Source organism: Ischnura elegans, chromosome 11 (genome assembly GCF_921293095.1).
Source record: "Ischnura elegans chromosome 11, ioIscEleg1.1, whole genome shotgun sequence".
In the NCBI taxonomy this organism is placed as follows: domain Eukaryota; kingdom Metazoa; phylum Arthropoda; class Insecta; order Odonata; family Coenagrionidae; genus Ischnura; species Ischnura elegans.
The window spans coordinates 54832907-54842414 of NC_060256.1; the positions used below are offsets into that span (position 1 = coordinate 54832907).

At 39.2% G+C, this 9508-nt stretch overlaps 1 non-coding gene across 1 annotated transcript; it reads right to left on the reverse strand.

Annotated features, from left to right (window-relative positions):
* Positions 1-9162: 9162 nt before the first annotated feature.
* Positions 9163-9234, reverse strand: Trnaa-agc. Its single transcript has one exon. It is a non-coding gene; the product is annotated as a tRNA-Ala (tRNA).
* Positions 9235-9508: the final 274 nt, after the last annotated feature.

Sequence of the window (9508 nt, forward strand, 5' to 3'; positions counted from 1 at the left end):
CGGCGTTGTATAAAAAAAGGGAAACGGATTCGGGGATGCTATCGACTTTTTATTCGTCCCCAGGGGGCGGGTGTGGAGGAGGGGAGGGTCTCAGGGGACGACATTCGGCACGTCATGGTTCCTCAGGGGTTTCTCCTCTCCCCTCTCTTGAGTGTCACAGTCTCCAAAAACTTCGCAAGACCTCGTAAAATTCACTCGTCCTTGGATTGTGTTTCTATACACCGATTTTATGGATACCTTTGTGCTACGCAGATTATACGAGGTATATTTAGAAAATCACGGGAAGTTTTAGTTCTCGCGGATAATGAGAGTCCGATTGTTATTTTTTTCCTAAGTTAGTGTGCATGCCCCTGAAGTATGATAAAGTTTTCAGCTGTATTCATTGCTTACTTTGTCCTTGGTAGCCAAGGAGGTTGTAAACATATGAAGGTGCTGTTTCCGAGTTTTTAGCGCACGCTAATTCTTCTCGGGTTTTCAATCAGGTTAACTCAGTCGCACAGGCCGACGTTTTGGAAAATGACTTTTCCCCAAGGAGGTTGAAAATATATGGTGGCGACATTTCCCAGTTTTTAGCGTGGTCAAATTTCCGCCGTCTTGGTTTGACAATTTCTTGGACTTAGTCTCCGACTGATATTTTGAGGTGGATAAGTTTTGTTCTGAAAATGCACTGCAGTAAGTGAAAATGCTACCATAATTACTACTATTTCGCCGGCGATTGTCATCAGATTTTTTCCATCATTCGTAATACCTCTATTATTGCATAAATGGTGCCTGTTGGCCACTTTAGTGGTGGGGATGTCCTTGAAAATGTACTTTTTTACTGTATTTTCTAGATTTCCGTTGGCTCTAATACAATTAAATACCAGTATGAGCGCAGGGAAATGACTAGTTAACACTCGTAAAATTTTATTTTCTGCTGAAATGGTTGTAGAAGGTAACCGTGATTGATAATAATTTTTCCCTGGGAAAAGATATTTGAGACATATATTCGGGAAGCCTGCCAGTGAAGTGCAAAAAAAAGGTTTGCATTGTGCGCTCCGTAGTTTATTTTAGGTGGGTGGTGAAAAACTTGAACAGTTCAACTATTTGGGCGGTACGTTGGAGGAAAACGGATACAGTAGTAAGGACATCGGGAAAAGTATTGCATTAACGAAGGAGGCCTTCAAGAACAGGAAGGAGGTTCTGAGAGGTTCACTACGTTAGAATTTAAAGAAAAGGCTAGTGAAGAGTCTGATCTGGAGTGTAGCGCTTTACGGGGCAGAAACGTGGACACTTAGGAAGGAGGACGAGGGAAGACTGGAGGCATTCGAGATGTGGGTGTGGCGAAGAATGGAGGAAGTGAAGTGGACGGAGAGGAGGAGGAACGACGAAGTGCTGGACGTGGTGGGTGAGGAGAGGCAGCTTTTAGATGAAATACGGAGGAGACAGGAAGGTATGGATGGAGCGAGTACTTAGCGAGGAGGGGATGGATTAAACAGTGTTAGAGGGAAGAATGTTAGGTAAACGAGAGAGAGGAAGGAAGTGAATAGGGTTTTTAGAATGAAAGGGATTTGGAATTATTGTGAATTGAAGAGGAAAGTGCATGATGGGAGGGGAGGCTAACGGAATTCTTATTGAGCACTCCATGGAAAACTACCTTAATCGGTAGAATACTTTAATAGAAATCGTATTCTATGATCCTTATAGACTGTATGCCGTAGGGTGGCTCATGGTCCCGCCAGCTGCCTGGGCCGCGAGCGCTGGTGGAGGAAAAGACCGACTCGTGTAGTTGGCGGGCCCGTGCTCCATCCTTGGGTATACAGACTATAATATAGTAGTTAGTTATATCTTCTAAGATATTAATTTTTGTTTCTTTTTTTCATTTCAGGTGAGCCTGACAACTTCGCAGTTTCACGTTTCACCCTTAAGCGTTTGTGGGAGTGAGTATTGGTGAACATTGAGTGCACTTTATTAACTCCGAGTTTGGATGCTATTTATTTTTTCAGCTTCAACGCACTAAACATTAAGATGGTGGTATTTTTTGCAATTTTTTTAAATGGTTTCGTAAAATCTTGATTGCATCTTCTTTCATTTAATGAATACTGACGTACTGTATATGTTGCTCGTCTTTTTTTATAATAGAACACATTTTTCGTTCTCCTGCAGGTGTAGCTCTCTAAAATATAAAATTAGTGGCTGAAAAGAATTAATATCTCTTTTCATAAAAATTTCACTATGTATTCAGCATCTTATTCTTTCCTTGGCCCTGCCTCCTAAAAAGTGTCACTGAACTCTCTTAGCGGCTTATCTTTTCATATTTACGTGTGTCATTTCCTTCATGTGTATTCTAACTTGTCAAGTATAACTCAAGTCTTTGCCTTTCTTCCGTACTTTTAAATAAATAGATTACAACTTGGACGCAATTTCGGTCTTGCGAATACAATGTGTTTGAAGGCCGTTTTACGCGAGGCACTTAATTGCGTATGTTAAAACTGCATTAATTTCTCATTACGGCGTGTAATTAAGCGAATGAACGAATTAGAACAGGGGTTTTTGAGCAGTTACGTGCCTCGTGTAAAACATTACCTTAATGTACCTTAAAGAGCTGTCGCGTAAAATATTTTTATCAAGTAAAATGAAGTCATACAACCGTGAAAAATCCCACTGTCGTACTTTCGAGGGTAATTTCTCCAATACTGTAGTTTTAGCGGAATACTTTAGCTGTGCAAAAATATTCCTTCAGTCGACTCACATTGCTGGTTAAGAGAAGGATATTGAAAAATTTACTCTGCGATTTATCTGCATCCAATATATTCTAACTTCAATTTACAGCATCCAATAAAGAAACATGTAAAATTATTGTTTTTAAACAATATTTGTGAAACGCTGGAATCAAATATTTGTTTTTAAAATGCGTCGTCGCGACATGGCCCCTTACGCTTACATTTTTTTTCGTTAACGGAATACTGGTTTCGCTTACAGAGTCGTGCCGTGCGCGTTGTTGTGCTGGGTTGTCAATAGTTGATCGACGGCCTGTCTTGTTCGATAGCAAGGGACCCCTCAGCAGAAATTGGAAACGAAAATAAAAGTTTAATCCGGAGGAAATAAAAGCAAACATCATCGACGTATTTCTTTTTCACCCGATAATTCTCCGACACTCTGGGGAAAGGTCAATATTTTTTTCCTTGCTCTTCAGAAACCTTTCGTGTGCGTGTAGTGGAAGTTTGGTTAATTTTCATTTCGGATCGAAGGAGCGTGAATGAGTCTTTCCCTTTCGTATCAAAAATTTCCTCAACCGTCCCCCAGTCGAAGTGAACGCTGAGGCGGCCGGTTGAAGTACTAGTTTTTCCCTCGAACCTCACTATCTGCCACCAAGCAATTTCGAGCTGTTCTTCTCCCCACCGCAAATCACATGCTTTAGTTATACCTTAAATGTTATACATAGTGTAACGTTTGATAATTAAATACTGTTGATGATTAATGAATACTCATATTTAAGGTTGTTAGGAAGATGTTGATTTATGCAGAGGGGATATTTTTGAGGCAAAAAGGAAAAGGAAAATTTATCGAAGTAGTGAGGAAAAAAAGAATGCTGTATTTTAAAGAATATAAAGAGGATTATAAAAAGAGAAACGTCCGACGTTACAATAGGTATAATATTTGTTGTGGAAAAAAGTTTTTGAAGCACCGAAGAAGGTAGCCTGGACTGAGAATGGAGTGGAGAAGGAAAAATGAGAGGAATTCGCGCATCAATACATTTACCAATTAAAATTTTCTCTTATGCAGGAATCATTTTTGTATCCTTAAAGCTCATACTTCCGATTCTCTCCCGCGTTGTTACGTTATGAGTTAAGGAATGACCCGAACCGTTTTTTAGCCGCTCCAATGGAGTCCTTCACTAAGACCCGAAGTCGCTATTTAATAAGATAATCCACTAGATAGAAGGCTATACAGAAAGTTATCTTTGTGTTAAATTTATTATTTCTATTACTTATTTACCTGCAATACTATTTAATGTTTCAATTTAATTAATTATAAGTTTAATTTGAATTAATTTAACAGTAACAGTGTTTAATTGTTTAATTTAATAAAAAAAATAATAATTTGTGAGAATATATTAACAAAAAACAAAAGTTATGACGAAAGTGATAAGTTATGAAGAAAAATAAGTCTTCTTCATTCAGCAATTTTCTCATCATTTGAAAAAATGCAAAAGTTGCCGCCCACTTTTTATGAGTGGGTGACGTCATTTAAGTGCTGTTTCAAGAAAGGAGCCTGTCCATATTACGTTGCGAATGGCGCGAGAAATGGCGACGGATCAAATAATCGGAAAAAATATGGTCTCATTATTTTTCGAACACTATCACAATCGGCAATAATTATTCTTAAAAAATAATGAACGAGCCTTTAATAATTGTGGATATTAGTCCATAGAATATGCCGCATTTTTTTCTTGGACATTATAAAAGGAGCCTAAATTAATATAAAATTTTGCTCTTACGTCACTCATCGCTCAACTCTTTCTCTTGCAAACACTCCAGTGTCAGGACAATGTGAGGCACTTCCTTTTCCAATATCTGGTTACAGCGTCTGACTTTCCTTTCCACAACAGCCGCATGAGATGATCTGGCCTTGCGGCTACTTGCGAATTTGTCTTGGTGTCTTCTGAGTTTGTAGCGGCGAGTAGGGTTTGTGGGAAAGTTATGCCCCAAGAATGTTTCAGTACGCCGCCGCCGACGTCTGCTTTCCTGCTCTGTGAATTTGCCTCTTCCACTTCCCATTACATCTCTTCCTGCTTCACAAGCCCCCCGCGCCTTACTTGAATACCTGTTAAAGTTGAAGCGCCCTTTTTGATTGATCCGCTGTTGGCAGTAAATAATAATAGCCAGGGTGGGCAGGGACAGAGTATTGGTGTGGAAGTTGGTGGTGAATCTTCACTTTCGTGAGAGGAAATTGGTTTTCTTTTCACTAGAAGTTTGCGCTTTCTACCTCTCATCGCGTTTCACTTCTCCTCTCTTATCTTCCCTGAATTTGAAGTTGATATTGGGGTGCTGTGACATCCGAGGCTTCGAATGTGCTGGCCGTATAAAATATTGGCCATTTATGAATATAATTTTCCGCCAACGCACCCCTTTTTTGACTGTTTTGTGGATCTTTACGTTACAATAATACTATGTGGTATAAAATTGTTACGAATAAATAAGTAGAACTACATATTATAGCTTTAGGTGACCCAAGAGGCTTTAGCCTGTTGGTCGGCTGACCTTCAGATAACAATGGTACGTTGCAGAGGATTGTATGCCAAATGTTTATTCTTAATGAACTATTATTACATGAGTATTGTGCGGTAGCAATAATAATGTTTACGTATATATTTTGCTCCTTTAACGTTGTAAACATATCATAGATAATAAATCAAAACAGATTCGAGCTCAAGGTGACCCTCGAGGCTTTTGCGTGTTGGTGGGATCACTCTCAGAAAACCATCGTAATACTTTTTCAGGGTTCCCACTCAACCGTGAAAACCTTAAAACCGTGAATAAGCCGTGATTTTTGTGTGCCGTGAAAAAACCTGGAAATAGCCGTGAATTTCGTCATAAAACCTTAAATATCTCTCAACATTGATTTTATATCTACGATTGACGGATCAAAAGAAAAATGGATACGTCGATCATACTTCAAGGTCACACGCAGACACTGCACACTTATATTCGAGGCGCAATTATTGGTCCGTATGCCATGACGACACATTGACCTTAAGCCTGTACCAAAGCCGGAAGACCGGTAATCAAAGTATTCATTGACCCCGGCGAAAATTCAGACACTTCTTAACTTCCCTGGCACCCTGGCCCCTCCATTTTCCTAATCACAGCCTTTAGCTGGAGCTGAATTTTGCAAACGATATGTGACGTTAGGAGAGACAGCACTTGGATTGCTGCATTTGCATTTCACAGCTTCTGTTGCGTTTGTAAAATTTTAAGTGAATGTGCGACCGGTGATTGTCACATGTTCAATATTTCTGCCTAAAATGGCTTCTCAGCAAACCGTGAATTTGACGACATTTAGACCGTGAAAACCTGGAAAAAACCGTGAATTTTATAATTTACTTTGAGTGGGAACCCTGTTTTTATACTTGAATAACAAAAAAGTCTTCTTGATGAACTATTTGTGGATAAATAATGCAAAATAGGGTTACATAAGTTACGGTTCAGTAAATAAACTCGATGGAATTGAAATTAAATTGAAAAAAATTTAAAAAATATGGTTTGCTCATACTTCTTCGTGATATCCCCCGTATTATTTTTCTTTGTAAATAGCCTAAGTTTCGTATGTTTATGGAAATTTTAAATGCTATCACTCTCTTTGATTGTGTTGGGCTGACAGTTGTAATTTGTTCTATATTTTTAGGAGGTTATTAATGTTTCTGCACTCATGCTGGCGGATTAGACATTAGCTGTGGTCGTTTTGTGATCGTCCTTTGAGACTGCTCGGTGCTGCCTCTTGTGCCAAGAACATCCACTTCTCTCAATGTTTCGGATTCATAGATTTCATTTTTTTCGAAAAAGTGTGAAAGCATACAATTTGAAGAAAACCTGCAGTCGGTTCCTAGTTCATTTGCGATAAAATTGTCACCTAAAATGCTTAGTTAGAGACCACTTGGTTAGTGGCCATAGTTTGGAAGGGTCATGGCTTCTGTTGACGACACGGTACCAGATTTGCGTGAGCTACTAATAGACTGCGACAATTCCAAGAATCATGAATGATACTCCAAATTGAAACGCACAAATTTACATTCAATGTGAAACCCATGAAAGGACCCGCCCCGAAATCCACTTTCTGAGCTCGAGCGCTAACAGACCGACTTCTCTCTTTCTCGACCTACGTTGACTGAGCTGTGCTCGGTCGAGCTACAAACCGGCTTCTTTTGGTGAAACGTTACATCAAAACAAATTAATTATCGAGGCGCAACTTTACGTCATTCTGAATTTAACAACTGCGGTTCCGGGTTTCTACAATGCCCATAGGCATTGGTCTTGGAAATGGCCCGTAAAGACCAAGGCCCTGGTGCAGGGGGATTTTTTTTCAATGGCATGCAATGTAAAGAAACCCTTTGATATTAAAGATGTATTTTCTTAAGCATCCGTTAACCATAATATCTATGCCTTTCATAAGACCGTCTTAAGTTGATCTTCCAATTCACTTTTTCTTCGTGCCATCATGTCCTATAATGTGGGTTATGAGATTCTCTCGTCTCATTTATAAGTGTATGAATGTACGTTATCATAATATTTTATTGGTTATCCGCTTAATCTGTATAAACCATTCATTTATATATGTATTGCGTAGTTGTGTATGCAAATTGTCGTTGATGCGGGTCCGCGTAAGAACCACACATGCTAAAAGCTGAAAATATATATTCCGAGTGTTTCTTCGATATAAGCATGGCCTTTGTAATTGTGACCTTGTTCTTCGTCACGAATTGAGGCAGGCTGCACGTATAGTGGTGTTCATGTTATTTATCTTCATGTTATTTATACTCTGGGTATTTTGAAACCGTTTGGATCTCCTGTTCAAAAGTCGTAACCTTATCTCTGGAAGTCCATTAAAAATAAGTCACAATTGAGTTTTCGACCAACTCAGACGGATAAGTTGGCATCGCACAGTTAACTCATTCAGTAAAATTTCCATCGCGCAATGACGCGGAATTTGTTCTCGAATCTTTGGATGACTCAGAATTTCAAAATCGATGAGTTATTTCCCCGTTGCACATGGCTTTTTATTTGGTAGTTGTTTTTGTGTTTTATTGAACCAAGAACATGGAACTGATAACTTAAGGCTTTACTTTGTGAAACCTCTCCATATTGGAAATAAAGAAATAAAACTTTGTAAGGTTCACTATTATTTTGATATGGGCACGACCCGGGTTTCGTAACGGGGTTACATCTTCAGATGACTGATCTTACATGCATCTTATATTTATACGTACATTTGACAGTGCCTCACCGTCGATAGATGTCCTCACTGTCGTAGTTATGTATAAATATAAGATGCATGTAAGATCAGTCACCTGAGGATGTAACCACGTTACGAAACTCGGGTCGTGCCCATATTAAAATAATAGTGAACCTTACAAAGTTTTATTTCTTTATTTCCAATGTGAAAATCCGATAAAACAATTCTGCCTCAGGCCATAATTATTTAAAACTATTTTCTTTAAACTATTTTATTTAAAACTATTTAACTTTAATCTCAGAAATTATTTTTTCCACCACAAATTGCGAAATTATTGGCCGTCGTATACCTAGAGTCACATTTACTGGAAAAAAATTCATTAACTTCTACAGAGGAGGGATTCTGATCTAATTATTTAGCTTCGCTAAAGTCATGGTACTCTTTACTTAGGTTTCAGTCACTTAAATCTCTAAAAATACAACTGTCCATTTATACTTGCACTTTTATATATGAAAGGTCCATTTCCATGGACCTTTAGGAAGGAGGGCGAGGAAAGACTGGTGGCCTTCGTGATGTGGGTGCGGACGAGAATGGAGAAGGTGAAGTGTACAGATAGAAAGAGGTACGGCGAAGTGCTGGGCATGGTAGGTGAGGAAAGACAGTATATAGATGAGATGGAGAGGAGACAGAAAGTATCTATGGAGCGAGTACTGAGCGTGGACGGGGATGATAGAAAGTGTTAGTGGGAAGAATGTTAGGTACACGAGGGAGAGGAATTAAGAGAATTGGAATTATAGATAGGATGTAAAGGGGGTAGGCCTTACTGTGAATTGAAGAGAGAAGTACATGAAGTGAGAGGGTATACTGCCAGAATACTTCTTAAATACTCCATGCAAACCTACCTTAATCGGTAGAATGATTTAATTATAATTGAACTTAGCGGTGCTTTAATGCAGGAGGCTTTTCACCATAAAAATGAATATAAGATTGTTCGGTTGTGTTTGCTCTACTCCAGTGTTTGAAATGCAGGGAAACGTTTGGGAGACGTATAAGGTTTGATTTTATGTGTCAAAATTAATTTTTAATGTTTATGTAGCAAAGGGAGATGTTCATTCACATATGTGCTTATCTAATCTCTGATTCAATCGTACTAGATTATTTTCCGTAGGCTCTCACAACGAGGAATTTTTTAAATACACCAAAGGATGAAGTTCGCTATGAAAAAATATTTGACTTAGCCGGGATTCGAACCCGGATCTCCCGATTGCTGGTCAGGCGTGCTACCAGTTACACCACCAAGCCATCTTCTCAGAGCGAACCTCGGGATGGGTTTTACCGAACAAGATTGAACATTCCTCGTATCTTGTTCGGTAAAACCCATCCCGAAGTTCGCTCTGAGAAGATGGCTTGGTGGTGTAACTGGCAGCACGCCTGACCGGCAATCGGGAGATCCGGGTTCGAATCCCGGCTAAGTCAAATATTTTTTCATAGCGAACTTCATCCTTTGGTGTATTTAACTTTGCACCCGTGCGCGTGACTGCGTACAAAGTCACTTGTTCCTTCAGTGCTTTGAGGA